Genomic DNA, 18,947 nt, shown 5'->3' on the forward strand with positions numbered 1-18,947 from the left:
TATCCAGGTAGCCTGGTGAACTTGTCTTTATTTCACTCCTTTCTTGTCTGTACTTACCAATCGTGTTGACTCTTTCAAGAGCAGGGCCAGATTAAATCACCTATTTCCTGTTTGAGAAACAGTGATGACAATATACAGGGCTTAGTTTATGTCACTGGTTTATTCTTGTACCTGGAAACAGGCAATGGAGAAAACACTCATGTACATTTCAAGAACGTAAGTTCTCAATATTTCTCCTTGCTTTTCTTAAAGTCTGTACACCCAGAGTTTGTTGGTCTCTGAAGCTTATGAAAAGTGGCTTCTGTCACAATTACATTTGCTGCCTTTTATTGCATTTTAGGTCAGGGTGGAGTATGTACCACCTGTTACCATCTGAGAGAATTCAAGGGTATTGATCCATGCTGCATTCCTCACTAGTTATCAGGTCTACTCAAGGTTTAATTCAGCAGGCCTGACTGTGGCTTGTCACACACGTCTATCTTGAACCCGTCTCTGGCAGGTGGGAATCAATGGAATTGCTTTGAAATAAATTAAGGCTATCTCTCAAACTGGGTAGGTCAGCTTTTCTAAGATACCATACCTGTGCTATGCTGGAGATAAATGGATTCTTGATAGAATCAGGAAAGCAAGGATGCTGGAAGGCAACCAGGTGAGCACTGAGGAGCCCTGAGCAAGGATGAGGGATATGGATGCATATTTTCAGGCTCAAGATTTTCACCCAGCTTCTGGGCAGTATGTTCAGGTGCTGCTTCAAGTTCCGCCCATACTTCTGCTGCTTTCTTCACAAGAGGTAGGAGAACAGTGCCTACTCCTCTTAGTTCTATTATTTTGTTGTTGTTGTTTTTCAGTTACTAAGTTGTGTCCAACTTTTTCCGACCCCATGGACTGCAGCATGCCAGGCTTCCCTGTCTTTCACTGTCTCCTGGAGTTTGCTCAAATTCATGTCCACTGAGTTGGTGATGCTATCCAAACATTTCATCCTCTGTCACCAGCTTCTCCTCCTGCCCTCAATCTTCCCAGCATCAGGATCTTTTGCAATGAGTTGGTTCTTCACTTCAGGTGGCCTATAATTTTATCTATTATTTTAGTAGTTCCTAATGATGTTTGGCCACCTTATGCAAAGAGTTGACTCACTGGAAAAGACTCTGATGCTGGGAGGGATTGGGGGCAGGAGGAGAAGGGACGACTGAGGATGAGATGGCTGGATGGCATCACTGACTCGATGGACGTGAGTCTGAGTGAACTCTGGGAGTTGGTGATGGACAGGGAGGCCTGGCATGCTGCGATTCATGGGGTCCCAAAGAGTCAGACATGACTGAGTTACTGAACTGAATGATGTTAGTGTCACAGAGAAGGGAAACATCTATTCTAATGTTATAAATTTAGAAGTATGAATCAGAATAGGTTCTGTAGTTAGCATCACTTAAATTTTGCCAGCTTGGTTATATTTATAAAATATCTAGGGCATTAGTAATGCCATAAAACTTATATTTGCTACATTACATGCCCATATTCATTATGTATTGTTATTTTCAACTGCATGCAAATACATGTTTTCTTTCAATGAACTATTTAAGGTTATTTGACATCGACTTATGCTTTGAAGAATAAAATTAAAATACTCAGATACACACATATACACGTGTAACTATACACGCATGCAAGGAGTACCAAGACATAACAAGAATTAAGAAGGCAGAGCAATCTTAAAAGCATTTACTGTAATTTGAAATGTATGTACTTTCTTAGAGTCTTGGGTTAATGGGATTTTACATTTATGAAAAACTTTGTGTTATTTAGTCACGTGTTTTTGTATTCTTAACAAATGGTGGTCAGTGAAAGGTGGGAGTGACTAGACAGAAGTGAGCAAAACTTAGTAAAAGAGGGAACAGAAAATGCAGGCTTTCTTGGAGTGAGATGGTAAAGAGTATAGATGAGAAGTATGTTGGAATAGTTTTGCTCTTTTGTTATTGGTCAGCTATCTACTTCTCAGCTATATGTATTTTTGATTTTTTATATTTTTTCCCAATTGGTTTCTGGGGTAACATTTCCTATTATTGTAGTGTGGCATTAAAATGGATTATCAGATCCTTTTATGATAGGTATCTTTGTGGAAGCAAATGAAAATAAAATAATTTCATATTTGTAGAAACCAAGTACCTGAAATTACTAATAAGTTCTACTATGTGCAAATGTGAACTAAAGCTGGAATCATCTCCCACCCTTTTTGAGGCACAATTCCTGTTTTGCATATGACATATTTTGCATTCTGCTTTTATCAACCAGATTATTATTAAAAACCCTTAATTTCTGAATTGCTACTCTTCCTGTGGTTTGGTATAAAGCCTCATATTCTCAGGTGCAGTCATACTTTGTGAGCCAGTTCACAGAAGCTAATACTGGAGCCATGAAGAGAACACAGAGAGGATGGATTTATTGTTATCAACATCTAAAACTCACTCAGCTTTCTTTGACATTCAACAATATGTAATAGTTTCCTGCAGAGTAGTTAGATATCAGTAGTACATGGTTGAAGAATATGACTTGACTAATATTAGTTTTAAATGACTGAATTAATTTAAAATTGTATGTTTCTATGACCTGGGTTATTTACATCTAAAAATAATGCTATGTTAAATTTTTTGCCTGGCTCAGTGTACTGCTAATCAGCTTCTCTTTCCATCTGTCTCTCTTCTCTCTGTCTCTTTGGTCTCCTGCTAACCCACTCTCGTGTCCTGGTTTTCCTCTCCTTTTGGGATGGTGTTCCTCCCTTACTGGCATTCCTATCTCTCCTTTCCTATGAGGTTAATGAGTATAGATCTACCTGCTGTCAACTCTAAATCCAGTATATCAAGTAGGCATAAAATGTGTTCTGTGAATTGGGGTTAGGGCAGTGAAAAAGCCAGCACTGGTGGTCATTGTCTGTGTACAGCCAGCCCAAAGGTGTTAGTACAACTGGTATAGTTCTCTGAAAGAAGAAAGGTTGAGCAAGTCAGTCAAACCTGAGCTAGCTTTGGAAATAGGAAAGCAGTAGTTCAGGGCACCATCTTGGAGAGAAGCTGAAATATCACTAAAATGAGACAGAGCTGTTTAAGCCAAGTTTCCACACATAACTCCTTATATAACTGGAAAAATGTAAATTGGCCACACTCCTGCCAGAGTAGACAGTGCCCTTCAATGTAAAGGAAAAGAATAAAATACAACATTTGCACAGTGCTGATACATAGGCTAAATGTTTTTTTGCCATCTACTTGCAGCTGCAGTCCATCACAATCAGATGCTATAGTCTGTTTAAAATCTGAGCTGGGAAAAGTCCTGGGTCTACTGTGGTTTACTTGAAATTAGAGTGATTTTCATAAAACTTAATTCATTCTAAATTTAATTCTTCTAATATGCTTCCCAGGAAGCAGTCTAGTTCATACCTTTGCAAAGGAAAACTGGAAAGACAACAAGAACTACAGAAACGTAAGAAACATTTTGTAGCAGTTTTTTTCATAACACGGATTCTACTTAATTAGCAGATAAGATCCAAGAAGAAAATTTGTTTTTATATACAGTTTTTGTCAATGCAAAAGTCAGTCTTCTTCCACTGTCTAAAATTTTGAAACGTATTTAAGGAATATAATTTAAAACCAATGATATACTGTTAGCTTTTCAAGGTTCCTGCCTATATTTATGAAGCTGTGGGTGAAAAAATCAAGGATCAGTGAAAGCTGGGAGGGGAGGGTAGGCGTTGGCATCCTTGAGATTCAGGCATTCTTTCACATAGGCAGAGAATGAACAAATGCAGGTGCACAATAAGAAAGGGATCATTTTTCCTTTTTTTTCTCTATTTCTATAACTTCCAGATGTTGGAAATGATGAGTGATCTAGAAGCAAAGGGTGGGGGCAGTGTGGTGGTGATTGGAACAAGACAAAGACATTGTATTTAGAGAAAGAGATCGGCAAGACCTATATGTTCATTCAACTTCCAAACAAATAAATAAAGGAGAAAGAGTGACCAAAACAGCATATACATTTTTAAGTGTGATAATACATAAAACAAGCTTATTATAAATTTACCAACTTGTTGGTCCATGATGGCAGGTTTGGAGGGTGTTGAAACAAAGCAAGATCTATAAGACTTCTGTGAGAAGATAAAACATGAAGAGGGAAATGAACAAAAAGTTTGGAACTGAGATTGCTTGTGAAAATAAAGATCTGGAGAAGTACATTTAAAGGCCAAAGTTTTGAGATGTGGTTTGCATGATAGTTTGTTATACTTTTCAGAATGACAGATTTTTTTTTCCCATTTTTTTTTCAGTCAAAAACTATTTAATGAGTATTTGCTAGGTGCCAGGCACTGTTTCAAGTTGTGAATAATTCAGACTTCCCACACGCAGGAGGTTATTCTGGCCTAGATTTTCTGGTGTTGATAAGTGCCGTATAAAATAAAATACGACAGACACGGGAAGGGAAGAACTTTAGCTAGCATTATAAGAAAAGTATCTCTGAGAGTGTTGACTCGAGTAATGTGGAGTCAGTTGTGCAAAAATTCTGAAAAGTAGCATCTATAACAGAAGAAATAGGGAGATCAAAGGCCTCTGTGATGGGAAGGATCTTTGCCTCTTAAAGAAACAGAAATAAGGACAGTATGGGTAAAGTGTAGTGAATGTGAAGAGAGATTAGATCAGAGAGGTAGGCAAGGGGCAGATTATACAGAATCTTAGAAGTTGGGGGCTTCCCATGTGGCACTAGTTGTAAAGAACCCACCTGCCAATGCAGGAGACATAAGTCATGGGTTTGACTCCTGGGTCAGGAAGATCCCGTGGAGGAGGGCACAGCAACCCACTCTAGTATTCTTACCTGGAGAATTCCATGGACAGAGAAACCTGGTGGGCTACAAAGAGTCACAAACAGTTGGACATGACTAAGTGACTAACACTTAGAAATTGTGGTAAAGCTTTATTCTGGTTATGGGATGCCATCGGTGAGTTTCTAGAAAGGGAGGCAGCACTGATATAAAGCCCCCCAAAACACTGTGGAGGATAAATCTTTGTGGGTTAAGAATGAAAGATAGGGGCGTCTCTTAGGAAGTTAATGTATTATTCCAGGTGAGAGATAACAATGGTTTGGACTAGGTTGTAGTAATAAAGAAAGCTGAGCACCAAAGAATTGATGCTTTTGAACCGGGGTGTTGGAGAAGTCTCTCAAGGGTCCCTTGGACTGCAAGGAGATCCAACCAGTCCATTCTAAAGGAAATCAGTCCTGGCTATTTATTGGAAGGCCTGATGCTAAAGCTGAAACTACAATACTTTGGCCACCTGATGTGAAGAACTGACTCCTTGGAAAAGACCCTGATGCTGGGAAAGATTGAGGGCAGGAGGAGAAGGGGACGACAGAGGATGAGATGGCTGGACGGCATCATCGACTCAATGGACATGAGTTTGAATAAACTCTGTGAGTTGGTGATGGACAGGGAGGCCTGGCATGCTGTGGTCCCTGGGGTTGCAAAGAGCTGGACATGACTGAGCAACTGAACTGTATAATAAACAAGGTGAGAAATGACCCATCTGGGGAGGTAGGTTTGAAGTAGTGACAGGAAGAGTTAGTGATTGATTAGTTGATGTGTGAGAAAAAATAAGAGTATTCAAGGATTAAGCCAAGCTTTTACATTTGAGATACCAGAGGAATATGTGCACCATCTACTGAGACATGGAAGCTCTGAAGCTAAGTGCATTTCTCAGGGTAGAATTTGTATTCTACTTGGGCTTTATTAGGCCGCAGTGGTGATAACAATTAAGTCGTTGGCTTATGAATTTGAATCACAGGTGGATTGACCAGTCTGGAGATGTAACTTAGAGGGTCATCAGAATAAATATTATTTATAGCCATTTGATAAAATTCATCTAAAGAGAGAACACCAAGTAAAGAGTCAATGAGAGTCTTCAGAAGAAGTCTAACATTTTAAAGTTTGACAGGGGAGAAGGAGGAGACAATAAAGGCAACCGCGAAGGTGTAAGCAGGGAATTGGTAGGAAAATCTGTTAAGTGTAATTACCTAGTTGTATATAAATATTTTCAATAAAGAAAAAAGAACCTACAGGTCAAACTGTTGAGAAGTGGAAGATAAAGATGGAGAGCTAAACATGAGTAAACTACCTCTTTCTAATGTAATATTAATATATTCTTTCCAACTTGGGCCACTCAGCTTCTGTTGGTGGAGACCTGACTCAGTGTTAAGGAAATAATCCTAGGTCAATAATTCTAGGTCAGTAATTCATATTCTCAGGATCTTGTTGTTATTCAGTCGCTAAATCATATCCAACTCTTTGTGATCCCATGGACTTCAGCATGCCACGCTTCCCTGTCTTTCGCTATCTCTCGGAATTTGCTCAAACTCATGTCCATTGAGTCGGTGATGCCATCCAACCATCTCATCCTCTGTGGCCCCCTTCTCCCCCTGCCCTCAATCTTTCCCAGCATCAGAGTCTTTTCCGATGAGTTGGTTGTATCAGGTGACCAAAGTATTGGAGTTTCAGCATCAGTCCTTGCAGTGAATATTCAGGGTTGATTTCCCTTAAGACTGACTGGTTGGATCGCCTTGCTGTCCAAGGGACTCTGAAGAGTCTTCTCCAGCACCACAGTTCAAAGGCATCAGTTCTTGGCACTCAGCCTTCCTTATAGTCCAACTCTCACATCCATACATGACTGCTGGAAAAACCATAGCTTTGACTAGACAGACCTTTGTCGACTAAATGATGTCTTTTCTTTTTAATATGCTGTCTAGATTTGTCATAGATTTTTTTTCCAAGGAGCAAGCATCTTTTAATTTCATGGCTGCATTCACCATCAGTGATTTTGGAGACCAAGAAAATAAAGTCTGCCACTATTTTTATTTAACTTTATTAACCTATTTTCTGATTGTTGGTTTGCTCCTCAATGACTAAGGTGACCATATGGCCCAGTTTGCTCAAGAAAATCTCTGATAAGGCTTTTTAGGGCTCCATTTTATGACCCAAAGTATATACTAAATTATATGGTCATCCTATCATCAATCCTATGAGTCTGAAACAACAGGGGCAAGGACTCAGTTATAAGGAAACTATATTCTGTTTATGTAAAGTCAAAACAATATCTGCTGCTTTTGACTTGCAAAGCAGTTGAGTCATGGGAAGGCTTTAGAAATTTGGTGAAATTCCACTTGTGAGCTGATAGTAACAGGTCTGGCCAGGTACAGTGAGATGGCCTGTTCCAAACTGCATTTCAGTGTGGGTGGCGTTGAGGGTCAAGAGAGGAAATAATCTTATATTCATATTGCTCTCTGCAGGTTCAAGAGAGACCTCGCTAGGTGTTCTTAACTTGGCTCTAGATTGGTTTCAGAGCTTTCCAGCATTTTACATGCCATTGTACATATTGAACATGATAATATATTTGCTGTTCAATAGAGTAAATGTATCTCAAGGCTTTGACTTGCCTGGAGGACTTGAGTGCTCAGTATGTGAGTAACCCATTCATGACACAGGGAAAGATGTGTGAAGACACACTCCTAAGAAGACACACTCCTAAGAAGGCAGGTGAGGGAGTCCTGAATAGTTTTACAGGAGGCAGGGGAAATAGACTGTGCGATACAGAATTGAAAATGCCTGCTCAGTGAGAGTGGACACAATGCTTTCAAGTGGAGGCTCCCAAGTGGAGCATCACTACCAGAGGGTAATGTACTCCTTGAGAAAAAACGAAGGCACTTCAAATTAGAATTAGTGAGTGCTTTGCATCAGCATTATAAGTTTTCTATAGATTGAAGAAAGACAGTAAATTTTCCAATGCTGTTCTCTAGGAGAATAAATTATTTGTGTTGGTGGATCTCTCCCTCCTCTGTTGACTGGTACAATCAAAATCTTTATGGGCTAAGTCTTCCATTTGAGTTTATACTCATAACTCTTGGATTCTAAAAACCAAAACCAGTTGCAGACTGACTTTACCTACATTCCCACTTACCTTTGAGCTTCTGAGCATTGGGGTCTATGAACTGTTACCTATGATAATGGTTCCATGGTCTGGGAATTGGCTTAGTTTCTAAATCTGGAGGGTATAGGTCCAGAGCTGAGAAAATCTTGTCTTACTAAAGCTTTGAATTCTTCAAAGTAAGGCTCAAGAGAAACTTGTTACTGAATAATTCAACAAGTTAATTCCTAAAAGACTACACTGATTCCAGTGAAAGAGCCAAAACTTCAGCTGCTAAAAGAACCCTAACTATAACAGCTGAGACTGAGCAGAATTAGAAGGGTAGGAGGGGGATATTTATTGAATGTTAATTAATTCACAAACACAAGATATTTTGAGTTTGGCCTTTGTTGAGACTTTAAATTTGGATCTTAACTCACAGAAAGATTTCATTTTTAGATTTAGTTTCTCACAGAAAATTTTACAATGGAAGGAGTTTTATATTCAAATGCGAGGCCTCTCTTATAATGGTGATATTTCATTATTGAAATCTCTTAATATTGTCAAGGGATCTTTCTGAAGAACCCCTACTAGGTTCTATGAGACCTGTGTGGTTGGATGTAAAATTCAGGATGGGAAATATCATAGACAGTGAAATTTTAGAACTTGAGTGTAAAGTGGATATGCTACAGAGGATTTCTGATTAACCTTTGCTCTAACAAAATTCCTTCAGTGAAATAATAACAGTGTTCTGCAAAGCCCGCCTGCCTGCAGTCTTCAAACTGCCTATACTTGGACCCCTGCCAGTTGACTGCTCTGGTGCTATTTTAAGATACATTCTAATTTTGGATTTAGTATGAAATTATTGCTAATGGTCTTTCTACCTTATATGCAATTCCTGGCATTCAACTATTCTTAATATGGTTATCTCCAAGTACTTAAACTGGTATTAATCATTCTGTGTTAAACTATTCCTTTTCTTTCTTGATGTATCCCATTGCCATCCCAAATTATTGATCACAGGGTTGTTATCCCATGACCTAAGCTTTTCAAGGTGACCCAAGCCATAGCTTAATATGATGTGTTTATATCCAATCTGGGCTAGAACAAGGTTGCTTGACCTCATTTATAAAAAAGAATGTTTGTTACAGGAGTACATGGAATTAAAAAGTTGAAAACAAAAAAATACCCATGAAAAGAGTTGACTCACTGGAAAAGACTCTGATGTTGGGAGGGACTGGGGCAGGAGGAGAAGGGGACGACTGAGGATGAGATGGCTGGATGGCATCACGGACTCGATGGACGTGAGTCCGAGTGAACTCTGGGAGTTGGTGATGGACAGGGAGGCCTGGCCTGCTGTGATTCATGGGGTCGCAAAGAGTCGGACACGACTGAGTGACTGAACTGAACTGAACTGAGGTAGTGAGAAAACAACTGAGATTTGATATTTTGAGATCAATTCATCTCATCGCTTTGTGGAAGTAATAATAGAATACCAAAGTCAACAGTTTCTTTCCTCCTAATCCTTCCCTTTTCCTTTCTGCAGAGCTGGAATGTAGACTCTGTACACTTAGCTCCAGAGTCAGGGGTCCAAACCTCTGTGATCCACTACCGCTCTTTGTTGTTCAGTCGCTAAGTCTTATCTGACTCTTTGTGACCCCATGGACTGTAGCACACCAGGCTTCCCTGTCCTTCACTATCAGATACATGTCCACTGAGTTGGTGATGCTATCCAACCATCCAGTCCTCTGCTGCCCTCTTCTCCTTCTGCCCTCTATCTTTCCCAGCATCAGGGTTTTCCAGTGAGTTGACTCTGCATCAGGTGGCCAAAGTATTCAGCATCTCTGTTCATTATGCTTTATGCCACATGACCTGCCTCCTCCGTGGCTTTTATTAATTCATTCCCAAGGCTGGGAGGCTGGTTTCTTTGAACAAGGTGAGAATGATAAATACTGTCCAAACAGCAAAAGCCAGGTATTATGGAACACAATTCAGAGCTTAACAGTGGAGCCAGGCAAACTCTAGTTATTTAAAATATTGTATTTTTTTTTTTCTTGGATCCCATATTAGTTGGCCGCAGACTTGAGTCAGCAAGAGCTGATCTAGGTTTCCTTCTCAGATCTACCTGTCACTGTGTGACCTGTGGAAAGCTACTTCAACTCTTAGAGCTTTGGTTTTTCATCTGTAAAATAAGGAGGTAGGTCAACTTTCCATTGAGCTTTTGTGAGAATAGAAATGATCCTTAAGCACAAAGCTAGGCCCTGCCAGGAGATCAATAAGTGGGAAGTACTTATAGGAGTGACCTTGCTCCATGTTCTGAGAAAACTCTTGGCAAAAAGTTCATTTTTAAAGAATCTCCTTCCTTTCTTCATCCTGGGGTGTTTGAATTTGTAAGGAAAACCCCCATCAGGTGGAAAATTTGTTTACTTAGAGGGAGAAGTTCACGCTGGTGCAGATATTTAACTTCTTACTAAAGTTTTCTTACCTGTGGGTTTTGTCAAGAGATTAGCACTGTAAAAAAGAGGTAAAGAAGTCTTCCCTCAGGGATGAGACTCAAACTAAAGGTTTGTAATTTATCTGAGATAGTGGGTCCTCATTTCATGCACTAAATTTTTCTTCCTTCCTTTCTTTGATTGTGAGGTTTGCTATGCATACAGAAATATCATAATTCAATAATTATTTCATTTTTTACTGACTGTGAGGATTCCTTTAGGGGAATAGGACTATAATTTTTATGGAAAGAAAGGATTTAGCTTGGTAATAGGCTGACAAATATGGGAGTCCCTGGGAAAACGAAGGCCTGGAAGGGAGTATTCAGGGATTAGGGAGAACCACTAGCCAGGTTCCATCTAAAACAGTGTCATGAATGCAAGTCAAAACCTCAAAGTAAAACCAAAATGCCGAACATATCCAACCACCAAAATTGAGCCATGAAGAAAGGGTCTGTGGCGAGCTCTGCACATTAGTACACACCAAGTGTTTGGTGGTGAACCAGGAGCCAACTTTAATCAGCAAAGTGGAAACAGAAGCTGGACATGAAATGGAGGAAAGCGAGGGCAAGCTGAGCCCTACTGGGCTCTTCTCACCCTGTCCCCCACCCCACCACCATATATATTTTTTTAGTCTATCTATCTGACCATAACAATCTGAGAATGATAGGATGCTGCTTTGTTTCCTCCTTCCAAATGTCAAAAGAAGTCTTACTTTTAGCGAGCTCTTCTTACGTCAAACTATGCCAGGAAGGGAATTCTAGAAAACATAGTTTCCAGTTTAACTAACATGACATAACACAAACTACCATAATAATAAGTGGGTTATTTCCAGTTGTGTTAAGCAGAATGCTGCTGCTGCTGCTAAGTCACTTCAGGCGTGTCCAACTCTGTGTGACCCCATAGACGGCAGCCCACCAGGCTCCGCCATCCTTGGGATTCTCCAGACAAGAACACGGGAGTGGGTTGCCATTTCCTTCTCCAATGCATGAAAGTGAAAAGTGAAAGGGAAGTTGCTCAGTCGTGTCCGACTCTTCGAGACCCCATGGACTGCAGCCCACCAGGCTCCTCTGTCCATGGGATTTTCCAGGCAAGAGTCCTGGAGTGGGTCACTATTGCCTTCTCTGGTTAAGCAGAATAATGGTCCCTCAAAGATGTCCCAGAACATGTGAATGTGTTACCTTATGTGGCAAAGTAGACTTGAGGATTTTACAGATGTGATTGAGGTTAAGGCCCGTGAGATGAGGTTGTCTGGATGGACCCAATCTAATCTTATTTAGAAAGGAGAACTGTTCCAGGCTATGGTCAGAGGGAGTGTGACTGTGGAAGAATGATCAAAAATATCCAGTGTTGCTACTTTTGAAATTAGTGGAAGGAAGACAGCCAAGGAAAATGGGTGGCTTCTAGAAGCTGGAAAAAGCAAGAGAACAGATTCCCCCTAGAGCCTTCAGCAAGGAATGCAGCCCTGATGACAAACAATGAAGCTAGAGAACATGCCATGTTTGATTTCAGTCTTTGGAAATTTCTTGAGATGCATTTTGTGGACTAGTATATAGTCAAAGTTTGTATATATAAAAAGTCATGTATATACAAAATTTCATATATATATATATATATATCCAAAGGGTTAAAGAGTACTCATTAAAAATTATTTTTTTTCTCTCCCTCTCAGAAATGTGAATTCAAGAGTTGCTTTCTAGAGTGTTACTGCAGCATTTGTGATTAGTAGTACCTGCTAAGAGTCTCTCCAATAAACTTTAAGAGTAATATCATAGTGGTACCATTCCTAGGAAGTCATATTTTCAGGCTGTGGGTCATTCATAGTTTCCTGTGGTTTATACATCTGAAAAGTCCCTTGGACTAACTGATGGCAATCTTGAGTATACACATTAAAACTTTCTGCTATTACACTAAATTAGATTACAAAAAGGCAGAGTCAAAGACAGGGTGAGCTCCATAGGTGCAGGAGGCATCTGGTAACCAGCTCACTACAGCCAATTCCAAAAAAAAAAAAAAGCATCTAAGGTTTATGTGATTGCTATGTTTACTCAGAGTACCATCTGCATTTTAATAATGGCATTGCTTCCAAAGCATGTAAAAGTTATAAACCTTGAAAACATATCTGTACAATCTTTATACACATTTGTTCTATCAGTTCCATTGACTGGAAGGTCCAAGCAAGGGCTATAGTTTCAACTATTTTTGCAGATTTGATGTCTGGCAGAGGGTTAGAGTTGAGCAGGACTGAGCAGAAGAAAAATGTTGGGTGTTTTTAGTCATGAGTAAGGTGTGGGTAGCCTGAAGAATCATGAGATAAAATAGATATTCTAAAACTAAGTCAGCAGAGGCCCCAGTTTACTTTGCTGCTGCCACCACGGCACACAAACCAGAAGGACTATTGCTTTTGGGTCAATGAGCGACTGTGGTAAGTAGTATCTCATATCCACTGTAAGTGTGCCCCAGACTTGACCTGATCTTCCAGCTACAATTAGAAAAGATGCAACTGGGAAGTCCAAAGGAGCCTTTCTATGTGAGTTATTTAAATTATAGAAGACAACCAAGGACAAGCTTTTTCCTATCAGCATTTCTCACATCAGGAAAGTTAGGGATTTGATATCCACACAACCTATGGAACCAAGAAATCCTTTTAGTATTTACTCAGATAAAGTCATGAATAGTTTCCAGTATTTAGAAAGAAAGAGATTTTCAATTTTTTTCCAATGTTATAGCCTAGACAATGTACTTTGGTCTAACAAAGTTTGAGTTCATAGGTCTTTGATAAAGATTTCACTTTGTCTTTCTTTTATGGTAATGTTATTCTCAAATGAAGGGAATTAATTCTATAAGACTCTCAGAGAGCATAATAGAAGATAATCAACATATTGTATATAAGTGGATTGCTGGGAACAAAGTCTCTAAGTTTATGATTAAGTATTAAGTAAGTAGTAAGAGGGTACTTCAGTAAACCCTGGGGCACGACTATTCAAGTGTATTATCGATTTTTCCAAGTGAATGCAAATACTAGATGCTGTGAGTCTGGGTATAAGTGTATACTGAAAAATACTGAGTGTAGATCTAACACCATAAAGTAAATAGCTGTCAGTGATCAAGGCTGAGATGATATTGGCACTGGGGAACACAGGGAAGCAGAGAAGAACAATCTTTTAATGACTTTTAAAACCTGTGCAGATCAGTTGTTGTTTTTGTTGTTGTTCAGCTGCTAAGTTTTATCTGACTCTTTGGGACCCCATGGATTGCAGCATACCAGGCTTCCCCATCCTTTGCTATTTCCATGAGTTTGCTCAAACTCATGTCCATTGAGTCAGTGATGCCATCCAATCATCTCATTCTCTGTCTCTCCTTTCACTTGTCCTCAATCTTTCCCAGCATCAGGGTCTTTTCCAATGAGTTGCCTCTTCTTATAAGGTGGCTGGAGCTCAGCTCAGCATCAGTCCTTCCAATGAATACCAGTAGTTGTATCTATTTGTCTTCTTGACGGGTAGAGCTGGAGCTGTATGAGGTCTAATAAAGGGACTAATAATTTGTTTCAGAAGGTATTCAAACATAACGGGCCACAGCACTTCAGTAGTCCTCTTTTTAGTGGGTCTTGGGCTAGTTTCAAGGGTTTGGCCAGATCAGTTGAGATCCTTAAGCATTCACCTTCATATGTGTCCCACATTAGAGCTGTTTCAAGCCTAGAAGGTCTTGGAGGCAGATTCAGATCTCAAGGTATCAATAGAAGAGGTTTCAAGTAACAATTGTGCCTTTGTCAAACTATGGGCTAAGAATATTTAGAAAGTGGCTGTGTGATCCAAATATAACTGGGGCATCCCTTTTCTAAAGTAGATTTTGTTCCAGCAGATTCACTGGAGCGAAATCCCTAAGCAGAAAAGCAGGTTGATTATATTGCAGTGTCTCACACAGGCAGGAATGAAGACAGAAAGTAGTCAAGAGGAAAATAGAAGTTTGAGGGGTACTTGGAATCCTTACCATAAAATATTTTTGTTGGTCCAAGAACAGAATAATAAAAAGGTCATAAGATTAATTAGTTTGGAATATAGTGTTTTTGCCAATGCATGGAAAATTCTCCTTTTTGTGGTAGGAGTAGTTTTAGCCAGAATAGAGATGCTGTATCCTTGCAGGATGCTTTTCTGTTAGACAGATTGGTCCTTTGTCTTTTGATACTTTTTTGATAACTTCTGAGTAAAGGCTGTGTCCATTTTTCTTATAATAGGAACTTTTTGTCTAGATCAGACATGAAAGTGCAATTGTTGCTTAATCTGAACAGGTATTAATTTGGTCTGCATATTTTCTTTTTTTGTAGCCAAAGTATCTTCAAAATATTTTTGCTTTGTTCTTTTTACCAACTCTTGTAATTCAGATAGGAAGTAAATAGTATATTTTCTTTTCTAACTATACCTACCACCTCAGTTTTAAAATCATGCCCAAAGAAGGTGCACAGTATAGATCAAATATTTTCTCTGTTGAGATTGGTATGATATCTAAAGGTGGTAGTTCCATGACCTTGAAAGTCTGGAATAAACTTGATTTTTCCCTATTTACAGGCCTGAACTTTTGACTGAGCATCTTTGATAGAATAGATGTCAGAGATAGCAGCTAAGAGATCTTGGCATTGTTTTATACCTATTTTGTTGTTAAATTCAATTTTAATCCATAGATTTGGTATAATTTTGTAATCAATTTATTCTACTTTTAAAGAAAGCTACATTTTTGCATTTCTGGGCTTCATAAGATGATAAATTAATTGATAAAGGTAAAAAAAAGCCTCAAACTATATGACCCAAGGGCAGTTCTCAGTTTTTCATTGATTTTTTTTTTTTTTTTCAAATTGAGAGTTAAGAAAGTTCCTTGTGTCGGTCTGACTTTGAAAAATATTTGGAGATATAATTCCACTGGAGTTAGGGTATTCTTTCTCACTTATATGGATGAATTTTGGGGGAGGGCTGTTTAGGAGGAGGCAGTAGAGGGAAAAGAAAAGGGTCCAGTGAAGGTGCAGCAAAAGGGACAGATTAATAAGGAGAAGATAATCAATGTACATGGGCCAGGAGGCAGGACAGCCCTGAGCTGGATTAGAAGGAGAGGAGCCTTTAAGCTTGGATTTTAGATCCTGGATGTTCTCATTAGCCTTTTTAAAGGACCCCTTAAAGGAAGAAACTTTAATTTTTCCCATTTTTTAAAAGCCTCTCCATACCAATTTTTAAAATACTGACAGAGGGATATTGGGAGCCTTTGAGCTCTTTGATTCTAGGATACAACATGGGAGGTTCTAAGATGTATATCTAAAATTTTCCAGGATATCTACTGAAGTTCTAGATTGCTCTTGGTGAAAATCCTACCAGAACTTCCAAGTATTTAGTGCTAGTTTGTCCCACTGACATTTGTATCTGGTTGATAATCCATAATCACATTGAATGACTAGAAACTACCCATTTTCAAATAACAATAAGATGAACATTTAGTCCCTAAGAATCTCAGGACTATTCCTCCAACTCATTCATGAGTAGTCTGAAGAGTTAATTGAATCAAATAAAAGGCTTTTAAAAAGGAAAATTAGGTAGTGCATATGCAAGGGTGAATTCCTTGTCAGGAGCCAGATGGACTTTCATCCAGTCACTAGGACTCAGAGGAGCAACAACTCTGGGCAAACGTTCATGTTCAGTATGTGATGTCTACCTGGAGGCTCATTTCTCTTTCTTCTGCCTCAGAACTTTTCAACCATGGCCACTTGTTAGAACAATCAGAAGAGCTTTAAAAGTATCAGTGCTAAGCATCACCCTAACCCCAAATGTATAATTTGGAATCAATATTTTTTTCAAGCTCCCTAAGTAATTCTAATATGTATCAAGAAACACTGCAAGTCAACAAGTTGCTGCAAAAATTCAGACAATTTCTGTCCTAAATAGGGGAAACCTGGTTTGGGTTTTATATTAAAAGAAACAAAAATTCATTTTTCCTCACTATTTTAATATGTTTTAATAACAAGGAAATTATCTTTGCGGGGTTCACCTAAGGAGTCTGTGAAAACACTGAAGGTTTCCAGCTGAGGAAAAGCTAATAATAAGAGTTGGACAAGGATTTCTTTTTGAATATTTGGGCCACTTAGTGCTAGAGTAAGTTAGCAAGATCACAGAAGGACACTTTATGATATTCATCACTTCCTTTCCCTATTTGATAAACCTACATTCAAGATTGGAATCTGTTCAACTATTTCATTTTCAACCCTAGAAACATATCAGCAGAATGCCCCTAGGTGTTTATTTTGCTGCTGATCTTGACTACATAAGAATACTGTTGCTAATTTTTATTTCATAGGCTAGTCTGACAACTGAATTCTTTAAACTTTTTATTTTTTTATTTTTTAAATTTTAAAATCTTTAATTCTTACATGCGTTCCCAAACATGAACCCCTCTCCCACCTCCCTCCCCACAACATCTCTCTGGGTTTTAAAAGAGACACTTTCAAATATTAACCCTAATTTTTACTGTCATAAATACCATAGACACAAGAATGGCAGAAAGATGGAAATCAATATAAAAGAGGTTTGGATCTGCAGAGATGAGGAGATGTGCTCCCTCTGCTTTGTTTCCTTTTAAAAATTAGGTGTTGCGTCCTCTAATGTACAAGGCATTTGATGACAGAGGACCACTGTCCTGAAGGTGCCAAAGTAGCTGTTATAGAAACCACGGTATATGTGTTGTAGCATGAAATTTCATTACAGTATGTTCATTTTGTTAAGTTACAAGGATTTATGATAAAGTATTTTCTTGTGGATTTGCTCCAACAAAGGACTATTGTTCAAGGACTAGTAATCTTTGGTCGATGCAGATATAAAATCTTTAGCAACAATTAAAGAATACTGCTAAACTGAGTGCTGATTATTATATAAACATTTATTCCAAGTAATTAAATTAAAGACTTCCTGTATAAAAAAAGAAAAAACGGGCTTCCCTTGGTGGCTCAGTGGGTAAAGTATATAGCAAATACCATGGCAAAATAAAGCTGCTTTAATTGATAACCTACATTCTTTTTTAATTAAAATACTGAAAGTCTTAATGATTTCTTCCTCTATCTCTCCTTTCCTTCATCCATCCATCCATCTAGCATCTTTCTTGTTCATTACTGTTCAGTTGCTAAGTGTGTCCAACTCTGCGACCCCATGGACTGCAGCAAGCCAGGCTCCTCTGTCCTCCACTATCTCCCAGAGTTTGCTCAAATTCATGTTCACTGAGTTGGTGATGCTATCTAACCATCTCATCCTCTCTGCCTCCTCGTCCTTTGGTCCTCAGTCTTACCCAGCATCAGAGTCTTTTCCAGTGAGTCAGCTCTTTCATCTTTCCAGTGATTTTTAACTGAATTATGACCAGTAGGATGTCCTCAGAGGTTATGTGTCCTACTATGATGTTTAGTTTTATGTGTTAACTTGGATAGGTTATAGTACTTAATGATTTAAGCAAAAACTAATCGAGATGTGTTTGTAAAGGTATTTTGTATCAATTCAGTTATGTTCAGCCACTCAGTCGTGTCCGACTCTTTGCGACCCCATGAATTGCAGCACGCCAGGCCTCCCTATCCATTACCAACTCGCAGAGTTTACTAAAATTCATGCCCATCGAGTTGGTAATGCCATCCAGCCATCTCATTCTCTGTTGGCCCCTTATCCTCCTGCCCCTAATCCCTCTCAGCATCAGAGTCTTTTCCAATGAGTCAACTTTTCCCATGAGGTGGCCAAAGTATTGGAGTTTCAGCTTTAGCATCAGTCCTTCCAATGAACAGCCAGAACTGATCTCCTTTAGAATGGACTGGTTGGATCTCCTTGCAGTCCAAGGGACTCTCAAGAGTCTTCTCCAACAACACAGTTCAAAAACATCAATTCTTTGGCATTCAGCTTTCTTCAAAGTCCAAATCTCGCATCATACATGACCACTGGAAAAACCATAGCCTTGACTAGACAGACCTTTGTTGGCAAAGTAATGTGTCTGCTTTTGAATATGCTATCTAGGTTGGTCATAACTTTTCTTCCAAGGAGTAAGCATCTCTTAATTTCATGGCTGCAATCACCATCTGCAGTGATATAGGAGCCCCCAAAAATAAAGTCTGACACTGTTTCCACTGTTTCCCCATCTATTTCCCTTGAAGTGATGGGACCAGATGCCATGATCTTTGTTTTCTGAATGTTGAGCTTTAAGCCAACTTGTTCACTCTCCTCTTTCATTTTCATCAAGAGGCTTTTAGTTCCTCTTCATTTTCTGCCATAAGGGTGGTGTCATCTGCATATCTGAGGTTATTGATATTTCTCCTAGCAATCTTGATTCCAGCTTGTGTTTCTTCCAGTCCAGCGTTTCTCATGACGTACTCTGCATATAAGTTAACTAAGTAGGGTGACAATATACAGCTTGACGTATTCCTTTCCCTATTTGGAAGCAGTCTGTTGTTCCATGTCCAGTTCTAACTGTTGCTTCCTGACCTGCATATAGGTTTCTGAAGAGGCAGGTCAGGTGATCTGGTATTCCCATC

The 18,947-nt window shown here is 39.1% G+C and overlaps 1 pseudogene; it reads left to right on the forward strand.

Moving 5' to 3' along the window:
• Positions 1 to 676: 676 nt before the first annotated feature.
• LOC101107050 (S-phase kinase-associated protein 2-like) overlaps positions 677 to 18,947 on the forward strand; it is a 50,902-nt pseudogene continuing 32,631 nt past the window's right edge.

This window comes from Ovis aries, chromosome 18, assembly GCF_016772045.2.
Source record: "Ovis aries strain OAR_USU_Benz2616 breed Rambouillet chromosome 18, ARS-UI_Ramb_v3.0, whole genome shotgun sequence".
In the NCBI taxonomy this organism is placed as follows: Eukaryota; Metazoa; Chordata; class Mammalia; order Artiodactyla; family Bovidae; genus Ovis; species Ovis aries.